Source organism: Apostichopus japonicus, chromosome 20 (genome assembly GCF_037975245.1).
Source record: "Apostichopus japonicus isolate 1M-3 chromosome 20, ASM3797524v1, whole genome shotgun sequence".
NCBI classification, from domain to species: domain Eukaryota; kingdom Metazoa; phylum Echinodermata; class Holothuroidea; order Aspidochirotida; family Stichopodidae; genus Apostichopus; species Apostichopus japonicus.
The window spans coordinates 34,235,473-34,259,497 of NC_092580.1; the positions used below are offsets into that span (position 1 = coordinate 34,235,473).

The window sequence follows — 24,025 nt, forward strand, 5'->3', positions numbered from 1 at the left end:
GAACTTTCGGGCACAAAAAGTTCTGCCCCCCCAAAACTGAAATGGTCCCGTACGCCTATGGTTACATGGATATAGGAAGATACATACAAAATGCTATGATGGTGGATTTCGTGTAAAGCAAGAAGATGTTCGTTTGATTCTTTAACAACTTGGCCCTGAAGAAGTATAATGCAGGAAAGGAAGACTCCTTAGGAGACGCATATTATGCAAGAGGGCCAAATTATATATGACATGTGGACGATGGATATTCAAGAAAACTTATATGGCTCAAAGTGTATCATACCAACAACGATCCACGGTTAATATTGGGGGGGGGGGGGGTTGAAGTAGTTATTGAATGTGGAGGAAGCCCTTCTGTGGTTCGTGCTCACCGTAGTGCACGTAATATGCACTGAATATACAGTGCATATTCGGTGCATATTCAGTATATTCAGTGCATATGCTGAATATCCACTGAATGCGCACGTATACGTGATTTCAAAGAATTTCTTAGACCTCAGATCTTCACCTTGTCCAGCAGTGACAACTAACGTTACTGTTGCTGTCTTATTGCTACTTTTCTTGATCAGCCTTGGATTTCCTATAATGTGCACACGCCAGCACTAAAGTAGACAGTTACATTATCCATTTCACTTTGGATTACTAAATTAATACATTATTCATATGAATTTGAAAAATCTCATTTAATTTGCTGAATGTACTCCAAATAAACTGAAAGCAAGACCGTGCCTGACTAAAAACAACTGAAATGGTAGGCCCTGCATACATAATCCGTTAATTATCCCAGACCAAGGCCTATGCATGCCAAGCATACCGTATATATATTGCATGTTCATTCAGGCGCGTAGCGAGGAATTTGCCAAGGGAGAGGCGAAGCCTGTAGGCAAACCATCTAAGCGTAGCGCCACCATAGGTTGGCGCGAAGCGTACAATAAAATTTTGGCCGAAAATGCCTCCCAGATCGCTGGAAATGGCACTTACCAGGCCTTTTAAGTTGCATCTGAGCATTTTCTATATAGAAATTACTAGCGAGATCATAAAAAAATACAAAAAATATGTTTGTATTTTTTGGCTACGCGCCTGTGCTCATTGTTGATGATGGAGCCTTATGAGCAACGTTGCCTGCTATTATTAAACGTACTCTACGCAATGCAACGTACTTGGACGGACCAAAGCAGTTGATCACTAATTATGAACGAAGTCGAAACAGGGGAATGTATCAATTTTCCCTACATCTAATCTTAATTCTTTATATTACTAGAAATAGAAACTATCGTATCCACAACAATTATACGTAACTCCCGGAAATGCTAATTTTCACGTGCTATACGAACCTACGACCACGTTCCGTTATCATAAATCTCAAGAAAATAAATTAGCTCGAGATAAAATATTGTCTCAGATTAAATATGATCTCGAGATAAAATAGTATCTCAGATTAAATATGATCTCGAGTTAAATATGATCTCAGATTAAATATGATCTCGAGATAAAATATTATCATGGGATAATTAAGCGCAGTAGTAGCCGGGAAGGTATAGCTGGGTCACGTATGAGATTGTGGGTCATGCGAGGTCAAAGGTGCTTTTGGGAATCTGCAATTATTTTATCTGTATTACGAAATACGCTTTTGACATTGTTTATCATTACTGTATGATAGCTCTTGAGATCTGTGAGTTTACTTGATTCGCTGTCGATCGCATTTCACAAAGATTCAAAACGCCATCATTTTCGCCCAGTCTATTTCACCTTCACTGTTATAACAGAGAGATGGGACTTCATAACACATTAGGCCTATATTGCCGCTCCATTCATGAAAACACCCTACAAAAACTAACATGACAAGATCGTAATAGTGCCTTCTATGGATGTTTTACCTTTCTTTAATTTGGGCGGAGAGGGGTAGGGGAAGGGGTGGGGGTGGATAGAGACAAAGAAATAGCACACAATGTCCACATAGGTACACATCACAAAAATCCGATTTACGTGTTTACTGTGCTGTTTATGAAAGACCTACGCCTGAGGCTTGGATTTAGAACGTTTACGACTGACTTACTCAGTAATTCGAATTGTTTCCTTATTATTTAAGGAAATATATATTTATTACGTATATATGTTTCATGTAGGCCTATTAGTTCACTGTTAGCCCATAGGCTTAGCCAATATCAGTCCCCAATTTTTTGAAGTGTTAATTTCTAAAAGATAATATCTCAAAATAAAGAATGTTCAAAGATGAACGATAGTGATTTTCAGCATTGACGAAAAAATACGATTTTATTCAAGAGTATTTTAGTGGGTTTCCGTTTTACACATGTGAAAATTCAAGTCAATCCGATGTTGGAAATGGCTGAAAAAAACATTCCTAAACTCGTTGATTTTTTAAACAAAAATTGGGCTTTTCGCGAAAAGCGATATGATGATCACGTGATCTACAGTGACCTGTGGCGTCATTATGATGATAACAAAGTGAGCTCGGCGTAGTGTACTTCAGCTGTGTGCACTGAGTGTGTAAGTTTAGTTGCAACCTACTCTATATTGGATTCGACAAACAACCTAAACCACTAGCAAAATGTCAAGAAATTGCGTTGTAGGGGCATGCAACAGAACGAATGTGGACTCTGCAATAAGTTGTTTTTTTTTTCAATTTTCCAAGCGTATGTATGCTCGAGCGAAACAAAACATCGTGTAAGTATTACTTACGGTAGCGCACACTGTCACTAATGTTTGCACAGTGTGAAAGTACCGTTTGCGGACCTACGTGAAGTTGGGCTAGAATATGATTCCTCCTGAAGCCCAAACCACGAGGCATGCAAGTGAATAAACGCAATAGGCATTACATGTAGTGAGAAAATTGTTAGAGCTAGACTAACCACTCGATTGAGTTCAAATGCGGTTGTATTTCAAGCTCAATGGAACCTTTCTGTTGAATTTAATAACGTACGGAACAAGAAACGTTTATGTTTTACAGTGGGCCTAGTGCATACAAGCGATTCTACTTTGTTTAGAACTTTGGATTTTCTTTCGGATGTTATACTAATCTACGTTTGAGACTATCATCACTATTATTATTGTGCCAGTTTGACAGGTAAGTGAGCACATTCATACAGCACTCTGTATAAAACCCGCCAACAACGTGATCTTGTGATTTACGTTACTTTGGGTCAGCTTGCGAGTTACCTCTTCAGATATTGCGAAATCGTTGCGAAATCGTCGTAAATTTCATAAAAAAAAACTTGTAAACACGTGGTGAGGTAATCAAGAAACACCATGATATTCATTATCTATTTATGTCTTGAACATTACGCCGGAAAATTAAACTAAAATAACAGTTATGCTGACACGAAATGCACGCACGGCTCCGTACTGAACAGTGCACAACAGAAAAGATCATCACAGTGACGTCATTCACTGACTTGAGGGCTGTTCAAGGTCGCTGCAGTGTTTGCAAATTCCTAAATTCGTATCAATTACGGCGACGAAAAAACGATGTTTTAATTCCCTTTTTTATAACTTTCCGGTGTGCTATTTGGAAAATAAAAAAAAATATGTTGCTTGGTAACATATAAACTACATTATATATGAAAAGGAGAGATTTTGTTTATGTAACTATCGTTCTACTTTAAGTGCCATTTCCGGCAATCTGGGATGCATATTTGGCAAAAATGTTCCTGCTACTGACGGTGGCGCCCACCCACTAAACATTTCTTAAAAGAGGCCCTAGTATATAAGCACATCAAAGCATCACTATGTAACATTTGGACGATAATTAATATTTTTCGATGTTCCTCAACTGCCCCTGTCCCCTAGGGATTCTACTAAGGCTACGCCCCTGGTGTATCTTTATTTCAAATGGTTTTATGTTTCGCTTGTCACACGTGACCCCACCCGATGAAGGCTTTGCCAGGGCGCTCGCAGTCACTCCTTCAGTTATAAGTCCGTCCCACCACCCACGTTTCAATTGGGATTGATGCCGCTGATCAATAGATCAATTCGATTACTACCTAGATGCTCAACAACAGCACTTACACCTACACACGGTACGGATGTGTTCGACCACTAACATAATATACCTACATATCTCTACTTGGGGACAACAAACGAACTTCACCGATAAAACAATGCCCATTATAACTGAGCATTGTTATCAATTTTGTGTATAGACAATGAACTCATCATGTTGAATTCCAACCAACCAATCAGAGATCGCTTGTAAGTGATACGTGTATCATATACGCACTATTGTATATTTATCACTGTATCGTGTTACCTTTGTGAAGGAAAGCGAACGACAGAGTCATGAACCAGGAAACAAACAACGTGTTAGAAATTAATTCCATATAGTATGTTTGACTTTGAGAACTAATCTTTACCTCGAAACAAAGGATAAAAAACTTGAGAAATTATCTGTATACTTAACTCGCATTTAGTAAAATAAGCTTCACAAGCAAGCAGTCGTGCCCTAACATAACCTGTTACTATATAAACACCACCAAGCATTGCGGTTAAACTTAACCTCATACCACAAATAAAGGTTAGCCCAAACTAACAGTAACTTGCCTTCTCCGACCAGCGGAAGTGACCAGCGGAAGTGATTTCCAGTTGGAGTAACGATATTGACTTGTTCGTGTCAAGATTTTTCACAGAACACTGACGAATGTTCTTTCAATGTCACAGTTAAAGGTTGGTTTGAAATACTTGTATTTTGCAAAGAATTTAAATAAGGTTGTCTGAATGCTGGCAGTTAAATTGAGTCTTGTTTTGATAGTTTAATTCCATTATAAATAATGAAAATTAAAGCCTAGTTTATTTGATGGGAAGTTACTGAACACTTTCAAGGACAAATGCTTTTATCAATTAAGCACCAGAAATATTTTTGGCTAGTTTGGCACGATTCTAAACGCTCTGGCTGATCTGTTACAGATCATCTACACATGTGATGTTCTACTTCCTTGACCAAAGATAACTTCTTATGCTCCCATTCAAACACAAAAATGATTCAAAGTATTAAAATGGGTCTATATGACATTTCAGACTGACCAAAGCTATATTAATGTTTCACTTCATTCAGCAAAGCTGTTACCTATATCCAACGTGTTGTACGTTCTTGACTGAAAGTTTTAGTGGATATGTGAGAAACAGTTTTGAAGAATCTTCAGGGTTAAATGAAAACAACATTATTAGCAGATTTTGTGATTTGTGGCTGACACCTGCATATTGAATTATTGCCAACATGTTTTAGATGACTTTACTATAGCTTATGTGACCATCACTTTGTAGAATATTTAGCTTTGGACAATGAACAGTGTCCGTTCTTATGATCTTTCATAAGTTAAGTCTACAGTGGAAGCATATCTCAGCACATTTGCTAGAGAATCTTTCTTATCTGCTTTCATAATTTGAAGATGTCACTCCTCCTATGGCTAGTTGCCAAGAAAATATAATAACTGATGCAAGTTTGCCAGGAGGAACCACTGCAAGGGTTGATTTTGTGGCATCATGTTCTGACAATATTGACACAGTCCTCAAGCTGATTGTAATGCAACCAGCGGAAGTGACTTTCAAGTTGGAGTGACGATACAGACTTATTCTTGTCAAGATTTTTCTCATAACACTGACGAATGTTCTTGCAATGTCACAGTTAAAGGTTGGTTTAATAGACTTTCTGATAGTTTGCAAAGAATTTAAATGAGGTTGTATGAATGCTGGCAGTTAAATTGAGTCTTGTTTTGATAGTTTGATTCCATTATAAGTAATGAAAATTAAAATCCTAGTTTATTTGATGCGAGGTTACTGAACACTTTCAAGGAACAAGAGCCCAAGGGCACTGTGGTTCCTTGCTTGGGGTATATGACAATACACATCATATTATCAAGCAAGATTGGGCTGAAATAGTCCAAGTAATTGTGGTCCTACATGTTCCCATAAAGAAACCAACACTATAGCCAACACTTTTGTGATCACAAAATGTGATCGGATTTTTTATCAAAAGGCACTTTTGAGATCTAAATATGGCGTCGAAAATGTAAGAAATATAAGAGACCTACAAGCGTGTCAACAGATATGATAACAATGGTGACCTCAGATGACATGACCTTTAAGTTTCAAAATGTTCCACCACCCCATTCACAACTTGTCCCAAAATATCAACCATGTCACACCTTGGCATTGAGAGTTAATTGCATTAAATGTCAAAAAATTAACTTTTGAACTTGTATGTAACTTCACACACAAAGGTCACCCGGAGGTCAACCAATTGACATTTTTGATCGGTGAGACCTAAATAGAGCATGACTGTAAAAATTCAAACATTTTTTCTTTGCCCATTTTCTCCCCCCATAATACTACTTTTTTAACATTAGCTGACCTTTGGTGACCTTGGATCACATGACCGTTAAGTTTGAAAATATTCCCCTATACCATTTGCAACTTGTCTCAAAATATCAACTTTTGTCACACCTTGGAACTGGGAGTTATTGCATTAAATGTCTGAAAATTAACTTTGACCTCATATAACTTCGCACACGAAGGTCACACAGGGGTCAACCTATTGACATTTATGATCAGAAGGTACCTTTAACATCTGAAAATAGCATCGAAACTGTAAAAAAATCCACAAAACACGAAAAGGTCACCAGAGGTCAAATTGAGGTCAAGGGTCACCCAGATGCGGGTCGACAATTGGATTTCATTGAAGCAACTCCCAACTCTAACGGACAATTTGTTTACAAGTTATCGCAAAAATACTAGTTTTTTATCATTAATTGACCTTTGGTGACCTTGTATCACATAACCGTAAAGTTTGAAAATATTCCCCTATACCATTTGCAACTTGTCCAAAAATATAAACCTTGTCAAACCTTGGAACTGGGAGTTCTTGCATTAAATGTCTGAAAATTAACTTTGACCTCATATAACTTCGCACACGAAGGTCACACGGGGGTCAACCTATTGACATTTATGATCAGAAGTTACCTTTAACATCTGAAAATAGCATCGAAACTGTAAAAATCCACAAAACACTAAAAAGGTCACCAGAGGTCAAATTGAGGTCAAGGGTCACCCAGATGCGGGTCGACAATTGGATTACATTGAAGCAACTCCCAACCCTAACGGACAATTTGTTCTCAAGTTATCGCAAAAAATACTAGTTTTTTATCATTAATTGACCTTTGGTGACCTCGGATCACATGACCGTTAAGTTTGAAAATATTCCTCTATACCATTTGCAACTTGTCTCAAAATATCAGCTGTGTAACACCTTGGCACTGGGAGTTATTACACTAAATGTCTGAAAATTAACTTTGACCTCATATAACTTAACATACAAAGGTCACCTTGGGTCAACTTATTGACATTTTTGATTGATGAGACCTAAATTAGAGCATCAAACTATAAAAATTCAAACATTTTTTCTTTGCCCATTTTCTACCCCCAAAATACTAGTTTTTTGACATTAATTGACCTTTGGTGACCTCGGATCACATGACCGTTAAGTTTGAAAATATGCCCCTATACCATTTGCAACTTGTCCAAAAATATCAACCATGTCACACCTTGGAACTGGGAGTTGTTGCATTAAATGTCTGAAAATTAACTTTGACCTCGTATAACTTCGCACACGAAGGTCACACGGGTGTCAACCAATTGACATTTTTGATCGGAAGGTACCTTTGATATCCAAATCTAGCATCAAAACCAAACATTTTCTTTTTTGCTCGTTTCCTCCCAAAATAAGCACATTTTTTCTAATGTGACCTTTGACCTTTTGACCTTGGTTTCAGATGAAGTTTAATCTCCTGATTCCAAAAAACAAAACGAAAAGTCTGTACAACCATCCTAACTCCGACCCCAACTCTGACCCCATATAACTTCGCACATAAAGGTCACACGGGGTCAACCTATTGACATTTATGATCAGAAGGTACCTTTGACATCTGAAAATTACGAAGACCTAGAGAGGACATGGTTAAAAAAAAAATTATTACGTACGTACGTAATAATACTACGTACGTACGTAATAATTATCACGTACGTACGTGATAATACTACGTACGTACGTAATAATATCACGTACGTACGTGATAATTACTACGTACGTACGTAGTGTTATTACGTACGTACGTAATAATTACTACGTACTTATGTAGTGATCATCACGTACGTATCTGATAATTATAACGAATGAAGGCCTACGTATAGGCCTACACTCTAAAAACAACCTGGTGAAATTTTCACCAGGAGTTACGTTGATATGCTACCCTAAATATCCTGGTTGTTTTCACCAAGTTGCCTGGTTAATGAGATTTTAACAAAATCCTGGTAGACATAACCAGGAAAGCCTGGTTAAATTTCGTGGTGAAATTTTGACACTGTCCTGGTTAATATCAATGGGTATTCACCTCATTCCTTGTGATATTAACCAACATTTCCTGGTTGATGCTAATACTATCCGGGTTAATATCACAGAATGTTCCACCCCTTTCTGGTTAAATTAAAGAACATTTCATGGTTGATGTCACCATTATCCTGGTTAATATTAAACTGATTTTCCTGGTTAAATCACCCCTTTCCTTGTTAATATGCCACCTTATTCTCCATTTAAGTTGCAATGCATTCAAATTGAGAAAAAGCAGAACATAAATTATAAAACAAACTCATCAATGTTACTGATAGCTAACTTTATTTGCATCTCCATTTCTTTTGAATTTTGAGTAATAAGTGAACTTTTGCAATTTAGTTTAATTAATTCCTGAAATATTAATACAATGAATTAATATAAGAAATGCAATACTGAAATCAAAATTTTGAGGACATATTTACAGCATAACCATCGTCACATTCTGAAGCTCTGATTGTTCGACATCAACTGTGAAATGTAACAGGGATACCAAGACCTTGATCAGCACTTTTGCACAAGGATTCAACTTGGAAATCACTTGAACAGTTTTCAGTACAGAACAAGAAATGGACCCTATACCTGTCTCTTGAAATACTTGATCAAAGCCTCTCTCCCAATAACCTTTGTTACGACAAAATTCAGCCCTGTGTCAGTAGGTTCTTTTCTTTGAAGGTATGCTGTATTAGCCCCAAATATGCTAGATATTCAAATGTGGTCACCTTTGGTCAGAATTCTACTGTTTTTATTACAACCTTTGAGGAAATTTTCCCATTCAGTCATCTTGTGTGTCCTTAAAAATGTCTGAGAACAATTGGAAGGTACTTTTTGAAAACTTCTTGCCATTATAGCGTGCTATAATTTGGGGCATATACTGACTACCATTAAACTAGATAGGAAGGTCTTAGAAGATCTTTGTTCACATTGTTAATGATAGGGATGACCTAATACCAAATTGATTTGTTTAATTTAATTATTTACTTATTGGTAATTAATTCATATTTTTAATTTAATTACAATTATATTTTACCACTTTGCACAGACAAACCGAACATCTGCAAGACAATAATTAGGCTTCCAACGATACCATAAATGTTTTAGTAATAAGCTCATCCTTGGACCTCACATACTTGTGTAAATTATTTTAACTCCAATAGAAAGTGGTAAGTTAAGCTTATTATAATCACAAGCAAGATTAATTTGAAAAGATTTTGAGCTAACAGTTAAGTAGTTAAAGTATAAACCAAAGTGTTCTTGAACATGAAATTTCTGATACTCCGAGCCCGAATGACCATAATTATGATCACGTTTTGCATACATCCACATGTCCGTCCATGGACTCAGGAAGAAGCGTTTCCAAACAATTAACTAAACCGACCCCTAAATGACCTTTGACATAAAATTCCTGAGCATTTCCACAAGTCTTTTCATCACAGGCCACCTCTATGCAAGTTTCATTGAAGTTGTACCAACAGGTATTATCAATTGTGGACAGAGAGATGAATTGAAATGCAAAACATCAAATTGTTTCTCATAAAAACAGCGACAATCACATTCTTGATGTGCATCATCCAAGCTACAGACATCCTTCTACTATTGCAAAGCTGTGTTACTTGGTAGCCTCTCTCAATTTCTCATTTTCACCTCTTCCAGTTTGTACCAATCTAGGAAAGGAATGAAACAAAGTATTAAATGGTGTGTTAACGAACTAGAATGAAAAGAAGATTAATCGCTTTCTTCAGTCTAATAGTTTGTGCCATGCTTTTTGAAAACCTAACCCTTACCCTAATTTAATCTTGGAATAATTCTCTGAGTTGGTCAGTCTTATTTCTGTTTGGGATTGTTTTCCACAGGGCATTTTATGTGGTTTTTAACCCTAGGCTCCTTTGACATTTAGTAACCTGTTAGGTTAGGTTTGTGTGTAAAGTAGGCTAACCTTATACTAATACTAGCTGATACAATGTAGTGATTTGAGATTAGCAACTACAGTAACCTTAATTGAATTGAATTTGACATGGTAGTTATTATAATAAATGGGCTAGTTGTTGATGCAGGAGGGCTACACAATACGATTATCAACATACAATTCCACGTTTATACTTTTAAAATCAGTTTCAAGGCTAAAAATAAACCTCAAACAATTATCTGTAGTGTAGGGTAGTCCTGTCCTACCCTTACCTAGCCTATAAAATGCGAGTTCAATCAGGGAGTTGTTCTAACAAATACCTTCGCCCATCTATTAGTATTACCCTGGCTATATGTGCATAGGCTGGGGAGTTTAAGTGATCTACCAGGGAGTTGCCGTAACATCATCTTGGATCGACAGCGGCAATAGACACTACACAGGCCTTATCACTGGCCTAGCCCATGACCTATCCACGTGAGATTCAATGACACAAGCTTAACGTGAGGCCTAGGTCTAACATACGCCAGACCTATTTATGCATTAATTGAGCCTAGGACTAATGATCCGGGAATCAGTTCCAGCACAAAATTGTGGCGGCTTAAGTACAGGCATACCTGTGGTGTTACTGTTAGTCGAACGAACGTACCTTAATTGTCTGTCTCCGGCATTTTTGAGTTAACTAGTCTATAGGCTGCATAAGCTTGACTTCTGACTTCTTGCATGTAGACAAATGTGTTACAGTATATACGTACCGCGTACCGCCACTTCTTACTACTTCGGTATAGAACGTAAAATGATGACGTACGTACGTAATAAATATTACGTACGTACGTAATAAATATATTTTTTTACCATGTCCTTTCTAGGTCTTCGTAGAAAATAGCATCGAAACTGTAAAAATCCCCAAAACACGAAAAGGTCACCAGAGGTCAAATTGAGGTCAAGGGTCACCCAGATGCGGGTCGACAATTGGATTACATTGAGGCAACTCCCAACCCTAACAGACATTTCGTTCTCAAGTTATTGCAAAAATACTAGTTTTTTATCATTAATTGACCTTTGGTGACCTCGGATCACATGACCGTTAAGTTTGAAAATGCTCCCCTAACCAGTTCACAACTTGTCCCAAAATATCAATCTTGTCGCACATTGGCACTGGGAGTTATTGCAGTTTTAATATTTTCGGATTTTGGACCATAACTGACCTTTGGTGACCTTTGTGGGCACCAAAAACAATAGGGCACACCTTCTCCATATGGCGGATCTATAGTCCAAGTTTGGCCTCAATCCAACATTCCCTTATTGAGATAGAGCGTACCCAAGCAAGTGTCACAGACACACACACACGCACACATACATACATACATACACACACACACACGCCAACCTGACTGCATAGGTTCCTTTTGCTAAAGCAAGGAACCAAAAATGGTTCGATCAATTAAGCACCAGAAATATTTTTGGCTAGTTATCACGATTCTAAATGCTTTGGCTGATCTGTTACAGATCTTACCTACACATGTGATGCTCTACTTCCTTGACCAAAAATGACTTCTTATGCTCCCATTCAAACACAAAAATTATTCAAAGTATTGGAATGGGTCTATATGACATTTCAGACTGACCAAGGCTTTATTAATGTTTAACTTTATTGGTGATTATCAAAGCTGTTACCTATACACGTCGTGTTGTACGTTCTTGACTGAAATTTTGAGATGACATGTGAAAACCAGTTTTGCAAATTCTTCCGGGTTAAATGAAAACATCATAATTAGCATCTTTGTGATATGTGGCTGACACCTGCAGATTAAATTATTACCAACATGTTTTAGATGACTTACTAAAGCTTTTGTGAACATCAATTGTATAATATTTAGCGTTGGACATAGAGCAGTGTCTCTTGTTATGATCTTTTATGAGTTAAGTCTACAATGGAAGCATATCTGAGTAAATTTGCTAGAGAATCTGTCTTCTCTGCTTTTATTATTTGAAGATGTGACTCCTCTTATGGCTAGTTGCCAAGAAAATATAATAACTGATGCAAGTCTGCAAGGAGGAACCACTGCAAGAGTTGATTTTGTGGCATCATGTTCTGACAATATTGACACCGGCCTTCAAGCTGATTGTAATGCAACCAGCGGAAGTGACTTTCAAGTTGGAGTAACGATAGTGACTTGTTCTTGTCAAGATATTTCTCAAAATACTGACGAATGTTTTTTCAATGTCATAGTTAAAGGTCATTTTTATAAAGAAGCTTATCTGAGTGCTGGCTGTTCAATTGAATCTTGGTTTGATAGTTGTTCCATTATAAATGATGAACACTAAAAGCCTAGTTTATTTGATGTGAAGTTACTGAACGCTATCACGGATAAATGCTTTTATCAATTAAGCACCAGAAATATTTTTGGTTAGTTTCGCAAGAAGCTAAACGCTCTAGTTGATCTGTACAGAGCTTACCTTCACATGTGATGTTTTACCTCCTTGACTAAAACAGTCTTCGGACGCTCCCATTCAAACATAAAAATTATTCAAAGTTTTGGAATGGGTCTAATTGAAATTTCGGACTGACCTATCTTAATGTTTAACTTTATGTTATGATCCAACTTAGAAAACACGTAAATAGTTCGAATCGTTTTAACAGATGTTAAAAAAACAAAAAAACAAAACAAATGTAACTTATCCGCATGAAATATTTGTTAATGCGACTAATCAAAATTAGAATTAACCAGTATCTCTATCTCTTACCATCTCAATATTCTGATGAGGTTTGCCACAACTTCAAATTCCATATTCTTTCAATAGTTGATTATATTTGAAATAGAACATCCAGGTATTAAATAGAACATCCAGGTTGGCTATGAATTACACTCTTCTAGATTGATAGACCAGATAGGTCGTATTCTTTTCTCTTTCTAGTTTATTCCTAACTTCCCTTTAACCCACATATATGACATGATAAAGTATAATTCGCCTTTAAACCTAGAGATCAATGCAACAGATAGTTATGCAATTTGAACTGTTTATACTAAATTGGTTATTATTGAAAATGTAAATACAAAGGCAGAAACCCTAACTGGTTATGACAGTTCCTCAACTGCTGATACTAAATCGATGACTATTGACAGCCCTTACTGCTAAAGTGGCAGCCCATCGAATTACTGGTAATGACAGTTCTTCAACTGCTGATACTAAATCAACTATTGATACTCGATTGATGATTACTGAACATTTTAATACAGAGGCAGTAAACCTAACTGGTAATGACAATTCTTTAACTGTTGATACTAAATCGATGACTACTGAAAGCATAACTACAGTGGTAGCAGCCCAACAAACTACTGGTAATGACATTTCTTCAACTGCTGATACTAAATCAATTATTGATACTAAATTGATGATTACGAACATTTTAATACAGAGGCAGTAAACTCTTCTAGTAACGACAGATTTTCAACTGTTGATAATAAATTGACGACTACTGAAAGCCTTACTTCAGAAGTGGCAGCTAATCAAACTGCTGCTAATGAAAGTTCTTCAACTGTTGATACTTAATCAACTATTGATACTCGATTGATGATTACTGAACATTTTAATACAGAGGCAGTAACCCTAACTGGTAATAACAGTTCATCAATTGTTGATACTAAATCGATGAATACTGAAGACATTATTACAGAGGTGGCAGTTCACCAAACTACGGGTAATGACAGTTCTTCATCTGCTGATACTAATTCAACTGTAGCTACTAAATTGATGATTACTGATCACTTTAATAAAACGGCAGAAATCCCTACTGGTAAGGACAGTTCTTCAACTGTTGATACTATATCAATGATTACTGACAGCAATATTTATAATCCATTTTGTTTTTTTAAAGTTACGATGTTTACTATCATTTCAACTTTAGAGATGTACAATAATGTTGCAATTCCATTGGTCGATTAAGGTTCTGAACATCTAAAATGTTTGTTTGATCTTGTTATCCTTTTTGTCATTTCAACTTGATATTGCAACTCCGACGGATGATTACGTTAGTTACATCTTCGATTGATTTTTTCTTTTGGATTCATTTTTCATTGACGTCGTTCTACTTGTACCATCGACCGCGTTATTGATGCTATTGTTTCTTTTCATCAAATTATCATTGTGACAATGCTTGTTTATGTTTTTATTGATACCAAATCATTACTGACAATTTTATTACATAGGCAACATACTTATCAATTGTAAAGATTGTCCACGGCTTAGAGTACAACTCCTTGTGTTTGAAACCTCGTAGTTTGTAACTAACTAACTAACTGGCATACAAGCACGGCACATATAGGTCTAGATAAGCCTGTTACTTCACATATGAATAATTCCTGTTAAAATGATTGATATGTTCATTATCAGTTTCATCTGATTCAGACGTTTCACGATTAACTATTGTTTACATACGAAATGGCACTTATCGGCTACTATTGAAAATGTCTAGCTATGAGTTTGCTCCCAAGTTCTAGTTTCTTAACTGAAATATGCTCCCGAAACCTCTTCGCACAGGTTTGGTTATTGCGGACAAATATATCCACAAATCTTTGCTATTGTGATATCCATGTACAGTTTATCAACAAACTCCTAGATGGAAATCTAAACTAAAGAAGGAATTAAATTTCTGTTTGCTGTTGAGAACTGGAAAAATGACTTGATCGATGCACCGCTGACAGGAGAATGGTTTGTTACAAGTAGATCGTTACCAATTCATCGGGCTAAGGTCGGCAGCTCGCTATATCCGCAGACTCTCCCAACACATGCGACACAATATAAGGTATATGACGACCGACACTTTGATTTTAGATTTTAACGTTATTTTTTCAAGGGTAATATAGAAGTAGACATATCTCAAAATCTCGTAAGAAGAGTTATATTTCAATGTTTGTGTTAGAAAAGGTGTGTAGGTGAGATATAAGATAGGAAAATTCAAATTAAAGAATGATTTCCAAGGCACTTCTGATTATGATTAACTAGTAAAAACTACATGGCCTGAATAGTGCCAAGTAATTAGAGGTACGTTTATCACCAAGATTAGCTTGAACTATTTAGTTGTAAGACGTAAAATAGTGAAAGATTTTCAAATTACCAATCTAGCCATATTATTGTTATCGTTTTTTAATACTACTATATATAACTATAATGTTTAACAAGTACAACCGCATGGGTATGATAGTAAAAGGCTCTAAGGGCGAGTACGAATACTTAATTATGTACTAGAGTGTACACTAGAAATATACCATTACCATTAGTGCCATAACAAGTACAAATCTATCAGTGTGAGTATAGGCAACGTTGTAAGAATAAGAGTTTGAATCCGTATTGAATAACTGTATACTCTGCTCCGTAGTAACTAGTATACAATGGCATTGGGAGTACAAATATATCAGTGTGAGTATAGGCAACTTTATTAGAATATAGAGTTCGAATCCGTATTGAATCACTATATATTCTGCTCCATAGTAATTAGTTCGTTGGCTGTTTTTGCGTTTAGTCCTACCCGTTAGTGTTTCTCCGCGACGAGCTTAATTGTCTGGTGGCCCAAAGAAGTTACCTTAAAAAATAGTAAATAATTTTCCAAACATGTTGTCAAAGTATGAGAACGCTAATGTTGCGTTTGACAGAGAAACGATTTTTTAATCGTTATGGATAGACATTTCAAATATGATTTGAACAGTACAATACGTGACGTCAGCTCTGCCATAGCAGATTGCGTCATAACCCACCCTCCGCACAGTACCTATACGGTAATCACAACAAAAACAGCGTTTGTATACAGATAAATTTCTTCCTTCATTTCCGGTGAAATTTCTTAAAAATTAGATATGTTTTCAAAAACTCCTTAAGCCGCCATGTACTTGAGCGGTGGTTCCGTGGTCTTTGTGTAACACAAGGTAAATTTTAACAGCAGACTCTGAGTTGTTCAGGCTATACATCGCGCTATCCAGCTCCAACGCGAAAAATGTTCGCATGTAGGCTGTACTCAAACGTTGACAATCGGACAGTTCTGCGAAGCCTAAGCTTCTCAGCGCTTTATTCTGCTCTGACAAGATTCGATCAATTTCTTCAATAATTTCCGGTGAAATTTCTTATAAATTAGATATGATTTAAAAAACTCCTTAAGCCGCAATATATGTAGTATATCGGTGGTTTCGTGGTCTTTGTGTAACACATGATAAGTTTTAACAGCAGGCTCTTCGTTGTTTATACATCGCGGTATCCAGCTCCAGCGCGAAGAATGTTCGCGTGTATAGGCTACTCTAACGTTTACAATCGGACAGTTCTGCGATGACATCGATCCCGCCAAGTTTCATCTTTCGGTTTAACGAATACTTTATAAGTTTCCTTTTACTGTTAATTTGATCCGTGAATTTTATTTCAGCGATTTCGAAGAACAGTTAATGAACTGTGGTTTAAGTGTGAGTGTACTATGTGTAACGCTATACAAGTACATCAACTGAGCATCGTAGTATATACGTTCGCGAGTATGTACGTTATATATATGAGGCAATTCAATGTGCTTACACGTGAGTTAATTTGCTGCGGAATTGGGAGTGCTAACTTCAAGTCGCCTGTTTTGCCTATCTGCAAGCACTACGTCAAACACCATATTGAAGCGTTCGAACAAACGGTACTTTTGGTGAGAAACTGGTGAATTTGAAAACCAGATTTCTACAAGAAGAAAACGTCGAATGGGGACAATTTTTACATGGTTAGAAAGAAAAAAATAATAACTACAAGGACAATGTATCAAAATCTTCCACCAGACAATTCCTTTAAGGATGCTGGGTTTCCACAATTCCATTAATCACACATTCTCAATAAAACACATCGAATGAGAATATATTAACTAGGAACTTGTTGTAGCAGTATATTTCACTACCTTTTGAAGCTCTGGTGTGTATGTGGGGTGGGTGGGTTGTCGTGTAACGATGAATGCTTTCTTCACCCTCATACTCCCCCAACTCCCCCCCCCCCTCCCCTGTTCTCCAGCATCTCAGTGTATTTTAAAACCCGTGGGGCCACACCTGCGTAAAATTACTCATATACTATCAAAAATGATAGCAAACTTGTACGGTATTTAAATTATTGTTTGGGTCTCAAATACGTAAAATATGGAACAACTTCCTCTTGATATTCCCTACGTGGACATGCATTTGATGAGACCGAAAGTCGTTCTTATAAGTTATAAGTTCAACAGAAATAAAACATTAAATATACTGAAATGTAATCAAAATGTACACACTTGAATCTTGATATAGCAACGAAAGTTGGTTGCAGCCCTTTCCTCAATTGGCCCGGGGATTCGATATTGTATTTCAACATAACATTACATAAAGCTTGAATGTGCTAATGCAGTTATGTAGTTAATGTTGGTTCGTACAATGTGTCCCTAAATAAACTTATACAAACTGATTTTGGTAAACCTTTCATTAGAAAATTCTAAAATTCGTTGTTGTTTACACGTTTTCACTTTCACGTCGCTGTATAAGTAAAATTAACAAAGAAATATTTTTTAGATCTATTTTCATGATGTTTTCGTTATATTCAAATACTTTGGTGAAAAAGTAAGTTGGTCTGACGTTTCGATCCTAGCAGGTAACAGTAACAGAAGGGACAAAAACACGCACAGACTACAGACAGGTTAATGAGCATGGTGAACACAAAGAGATAGATGTATGGGGATTAGTAGATAAGGGATGGAGAGAAGAAAGAAAGAAACCAACAGGGGAAGAGGCGAGGTAGGAGATAAACAGTGGAGGGACAAAGAGAGGATTAAGGGAAGGGGGTAGGGAATAAACTGGAGAAGGACAAAGACAGAAAGGTGTGGAGAAAAAAGGGTGGAAGAGAGCTGTGAGAAGAGGAGTGATGGGGGAGGACAAGGGGAGAAGGAGGGGGAACAGAAGAAAAGTTAGTCATGTCCTTCCTGAATGTTGAGCCCATGTACTCTTATACTTCTGTCCGATAAGTCTCATATATAATTCTATACAAATTTTATCGCCATCGTTCGTAGAATTTTAATTACAAAAGTTAAAGAGATATTTCATCGTTTGTTTGTAAGTAAGATATCTGACACTTATTCTTTCAATATTTTTTCGTAAAATGTATCAACTGAGGAAACTACACGTGCCATTTAATGTAGAAAAATTGTGTCTGTGATGATTTCTAACGTCTAATTTGGCATTGTTCTTTCTTTTTGTCTTTGATTTTTTTCTTTCCTGTATCTTGTTTCCATTCCTTATAAATAAATGTAAGATAAAAGAACATATACTGCTGACTACGTAATTAGTTGTGACCTATCAACAGGCTGCGGTATTGCTTTTGTACGAAGTGGCACTTATCGAATACTATTGCGAATGTATAGTTTGTAAGTTCTAATGTCTTAACTTAGGACGTTCCCGAACCGCTTCACGCAGTTTACGTGACTGCGTGGAAATCAATCAACAAATATTGCTATTGTGATATCTATGTTGGGTCGGGTTCCCAAGTCAAACACTGAACTGAGGATGAAGACACCAGACGAGCTGATCCAGTTAAAAAGATATATTGGTAACTGCTAACTACGATACAATAATGAAAGGTTCACGGCTACATGGCGAACAACTTTTATATTATACTCAATTTTTCTGGACTCCATGCCACGTCCTGGGACCAGCAAAAGTTAGTCCTGAACTGCAACTCTTAACTTCAATCCAATTCAAACTCTAAACCTTACTGAGACTGAAGCAATTCTCTCTTCCATACACAGGAAACTTCCCCAAATATAGGGAATGCTCTCTACACGCAAGTTCTTATTTTATCAGCCTGTAAATAACATATGTCCAAATAATGAACATCATAGACAATTCCTAACGATTATCAAACTATTAAACAAGTTAATCTTCTGCCAGCTTTAAACTAGTATATGCCAATAAGAGCTTTACTTTGTTCCTGATATAATAAAATTACATAGGTTCACATGCCGACTTATTGACGCCTGTCGTCTACTCTGCTTATGTTGTTATCATGAGATATTTACCGTAACCATGGTAACACGTATAGTTCCATGTAATTAAGATATTCCTAATTCTTTCATTACCTGTAATTCCATTTCAAAATTAATTCGATTTTGTACAATACTTGTTAAAATCTCGAATCTGAATGGATCGTTTTCGTTAGCTGACCGTCCATTAACCTATGGATAATGCTCGATAAACTCACCGGCGGATGAATATAAGTTGCAAAAAGCGGGGGAAAGCATTTAGGTGAGCTCAATCCCGATCCTGGCTAGTAATGCAATCAGATCAAGTATGACAACTAGCCACCCCCCCCCCCCTCCAACCCCGGTGTAAACCTTGACCAAATGATGACCAGAATTTCCGTGAAAGCTAGCTTTCAGCCTGAAGTACACTAACTGTAGTGTGCAAACGACAACGATAACCACATTTAGCAATGCTGACATTAATGTTATTGACATTATGGTGTTAGGTAGCCAGCGGAATAAAAATAGGTGTATGGTAGGTAATTGTATCAAAAGTTATTTGAGGCTTCGAATAAAAGAAAGGCAATGTTCAGATGTCCTGAGAGCAGCAATACAAGGAATCGAACCAACGAAAGACAATTACCCGAAACATTTGACTAACCAGGGCCGTAGCCCGGGTTGGGGGGGGGGCATTTGAGAAGCATCGAGAACATTAATGATCGTCCAAATGTTACATAGTGATGATTTGATGTGCGTATATACTAGGGCCATTTTGTTTTGTAAACATTAGTTGGTTTGCCATCATGACATAACCGTATAGACGATGTTCATTTTGCCAAACATGCCTCCCAGATTCTTGGAAATGGCAACATCTATTTTGGGATCTGATGGTTTCGATATTTACATTTCGAAAATGAAAATTTCGACAAATTGTTTTCGGTAAAATCACTTTAGCGGGTGGGGGGAGGAGGGAAACAGGACTTTACTTTATTAGCTCTGCTTTATTCATTGATAAACACGCAGGTAATCGAAGAAATAAAAGCATGCAAGGGCATTCTGATGGTATTCGTAGCCTATAATTGCTGAGGGGAAGCCATATGGGGATGTTTAGGTGTAAATGAGTTGTTATATTTGTGGTGTCATTATTTGCTTTACATCCCAAAAGGGACCTACTTATGGTGGGGGGCAGCTGAGCGGGTGGGCCGTGTAAGGGACTGAAGGTCGCGGCCCCAGGTTAGTATGTTAAGAAAAGGCCCTGGCATATGCGTTTATTTGCAGTGCATAGTGAAAACATTGGGGCATTGATATTGGGGCTAAAATGGAACTGGTAGGCGTTATTAATATATTTACGAGCCGTACTTTCACATTAGACTGCTTCACTGTTCACGCAGGTTCAGGCTAAGAATCTCTCTACATTTATTGTTATTCTAACAAAACTCGTGAAAACCAAACAAATACACGGTCATCACATCCCCGATCGTGCATAATAATAATAATAATACGTAATACTTATATAGCGCCTCCCAAAACTCTCGAAGCGCTCTACAATAAAAAAAAATATGCGTGAAGAGCAGTTAAAATAAACAATATGATCTGTTGAACGCCATTCCTCTAATACTTGCCTAGAATCTTTAGGTTTCACAGTACAGACTAATGAAGTCAGATGAAATGATATGAACATTACGCTAAAATTAAGAGAAAGTGCACATATATACTGTCCAGGCTTTCACATTTATCGTGAGCCTACGTTCAAGTAGGAGGTGGTGATCTCAGGGGGCAGCTGCCCCCCTGCCCACCCCACACCTGCAGGCGATACGGCCCTGTTAGACAATGTCAGAACTCCGTCGATAGCCTGCATTTATCGAGTTTTCATATCTGGTGTAAATCTGAATTTGCACCAAATAACGCCGGTCTTCTAGAAGCAAAAAGACCGTACAAGTTATATCGCAGTATCGTAAATATTACAGAGCAGGGTCTACATAGTACGTGGTGTTCACACTGATTGGTTGTTACTGTTATATCCTCGTATCGAAATATTCCGCTGGGATTATTTTCCTGTGTAGTAGCGCTAAGAAATTTCGAAGTGTTTCACGTCAAAATGAAATTATTTTGTTTGAATATATACCATTAGACGAAACTGGTAAAGAGTTCTCATGTTTGTAATCAAAGACACGGATATAAGGGAATTTGATTAAAAAGGTCACAAGTTCACAAATAATTTATCTTTATAAATTAAACCACCTTTATGTTCCATTAAAGTTTAGGTACTTCGGTTCCAATGTAACATTTGATGGATCTTCTCGGTGAGGCCTCCAGGCCGGAATTGTAATTGTGAGTTTCAATATTTATTATTATGATCTTTGTACAAACACGAGACAAACAACTTCGTTGCATGGTCAGTCACGTGGTTGGGTTTACTTTCTTCAATCACATATGGCCATCCTTCAGTTAGCGGTAAACCGCTTTCCTGGTGTATAGCCATACTTTGCTATCCATGCTTTACTGCTGCAACCTTTACAACCTCCCAGCCAGGAAGACCCGTACAAGTCGAACGTTTCCTTCTTCTCTGGGACTCCATTTTGTAGAAAATCCATCAACAAACAAGCCGACTTGTTATATACAATTCTCCTATCAAGATATTCTGTTTGACTGACGGTTCCAAACTTTTTCCATTTAAAGAAGGAGTTATACAAAACAGAGTTATTTGCTACTCTTTGTAAGTAGGTAGCAAGGTCTTGCATCGAATTAAAGTCATCCACATGGATAAAAGAATTTGGCGGTCCTAACCTTTTGTAGTCCTCTTTCTTTGCCCCAATAACCACAGGGATACTCACACCTGTGCTAAGCACTTTCCAAAACTTTTCAGAAATATATTCTTCACAGCAACTATTTTCGAAGGCTAAAATAAACATGTAGTCTCGTTGTAGCCATCCACATTCTGAGGAACGTCGTTCACATTTAGGTGTCATGTTACCACATTTTCCGAACCTGTCAATGGGCATGTATTCCGCCAGATCCTTCACGAACTTAGTGCGATCCCAAGAAATAGTATAACAGTGACTGGACATCCACATGGCAAACTTGTGGTGCAACTTATGATAATCCACGTCGATTTCGTCATCGTTAAAGGTAGCGTAGGGTTTGTAACGGCCATAAGGTACTGAAATATCCGATTTGGAATGGTAAGTGTATGTAACGTTAAATATATTCCTTCCAATGTTGTACTGTTTGGGCGGAATGTAGTCCATTGTTGTTAATGGGCTTTCGTCGGTAGTAAATACCCATATTTGTCGTGGTGTTCGCTTCGCTAGCAATCTCTTCCACAAGCTTTTGTCTTTTAAACCACCGGCGAATATAACCACTTTCGATCTCCTAAATTTAGAGGAATTTATATCTGCTCTCTGAAAATTAACAATTCCATTCTGACAGTCGTATCTTTTTGGTACCATATTTTGGTTAAGCCAAAATGCTCGCAAACTGAACCACGTCCACAGATGTGTCCGATTCTTATGTTGGGTCCGATTTGAAACATTTATTGATCGATCACCAGTCGATAAATCAGTTTCAGAATTCCGAACGGCAAAGCTTGCAAACGTTCTCGAATTATAACCTCCCATTTTATTTGAAAATGTAAGAATAACACAGGCTAAAACTGATATTATAACAAAGAACAGTGATTGCATTACTTTGTAGGGCACCATGATTCCGTTTGTCACGTTGAAGATTACATACAAGGCTAGAATTAGGCAGACAACCTGCGCTGATAGAGGTGCACGCAAACTGTGTGGAATCAATGACTCATAACGGTGGTCGATACCCACAATGGTAGTTATTATTGTGCAATTGTATAAATATATAATAAAACTGGAACTATTCAATGCTCACAAAAGTATTGACAATGCAATTGTAAAGGTTTATGACTGTGTACTATCACGTTATTCTTTGAAGGCATGTAGGCTGCTACTACTGAAGAGAATTGAACATAGAGAACGCATGTTGGTTGTATGTAAGGTTGTAATCGTCTGCACGAATATCACTAGCTGATTGAACATGTTGGTATTGGCCATATATATATATATAGGCTTATATCGTTAGGCTCGTAATACCTAGGCCCCCTTGTGGTCATGGAGAGTCCATCTTTTCGAGATAATCATGGTGTATCTCGAGATAATTCCGTGCATACGTACGTAAGTACGTACGTTAGGTTTGACGTGATATATGATAACGGATCGCGTAGCCTATATCATGCATGTCAATCATATATGTTGGTAAATCCCAATGAACAAGGTGGCTGATCTCCTAATTGTGACCATCTGGGCAAAACTGGTCACGACTTACAAAGATATCCGGTTAATGTTCGCCCAGTGTCATAACATTGTGATAAGTGAAAGACATACCAAAGGGAAATTAACACGTAGTAAACCTTGGGCGCAGACACTGATGACCGATTTTGTTAGATTCATTTCAGAGAGGTCGATAAGTTCAGAGCAGTTATATGGATATAGGATGATACATACAAAATGCTATGATGGTGGATTTCGTGTAAAGCAAGAAGATGTTCGTTTGATTCTTTAACAACTTGACCCTGAAGAAGTACAATGCAGGAAAGGAAGACTCCTTAGGAGACGCATATTATGCAAGAGGGCCAAATTATATATGACATGTGGACGATGGATATTCAAGAAAACTTATATGGCTCAAAGTGTATCATACCAACAACGATCCACGGTTAATA

The 24,025-nt window shown here is 37.2% G+C and overlaps 1 long non-coding RNA gene across 1 annotated transcript; it reads right to left on the minus strand.

Moving 5' to 3' along the window:
- Window positions 1-18,857: 18,857 nt before the first annotated feature.
- Window positions 18,858-24,025, minus strand: LOC139961629 (uncharacterized). Its single transcript, XR_011790946.1, has 2 exons — window positions 21,695-24,025; window positions 18,858-21,531 (listed from the first exon to the last, which is right to left on the minus strand). It is a non-coding gene; the product is annotated as an uncharacterized lncRNA (long non-coding RNA).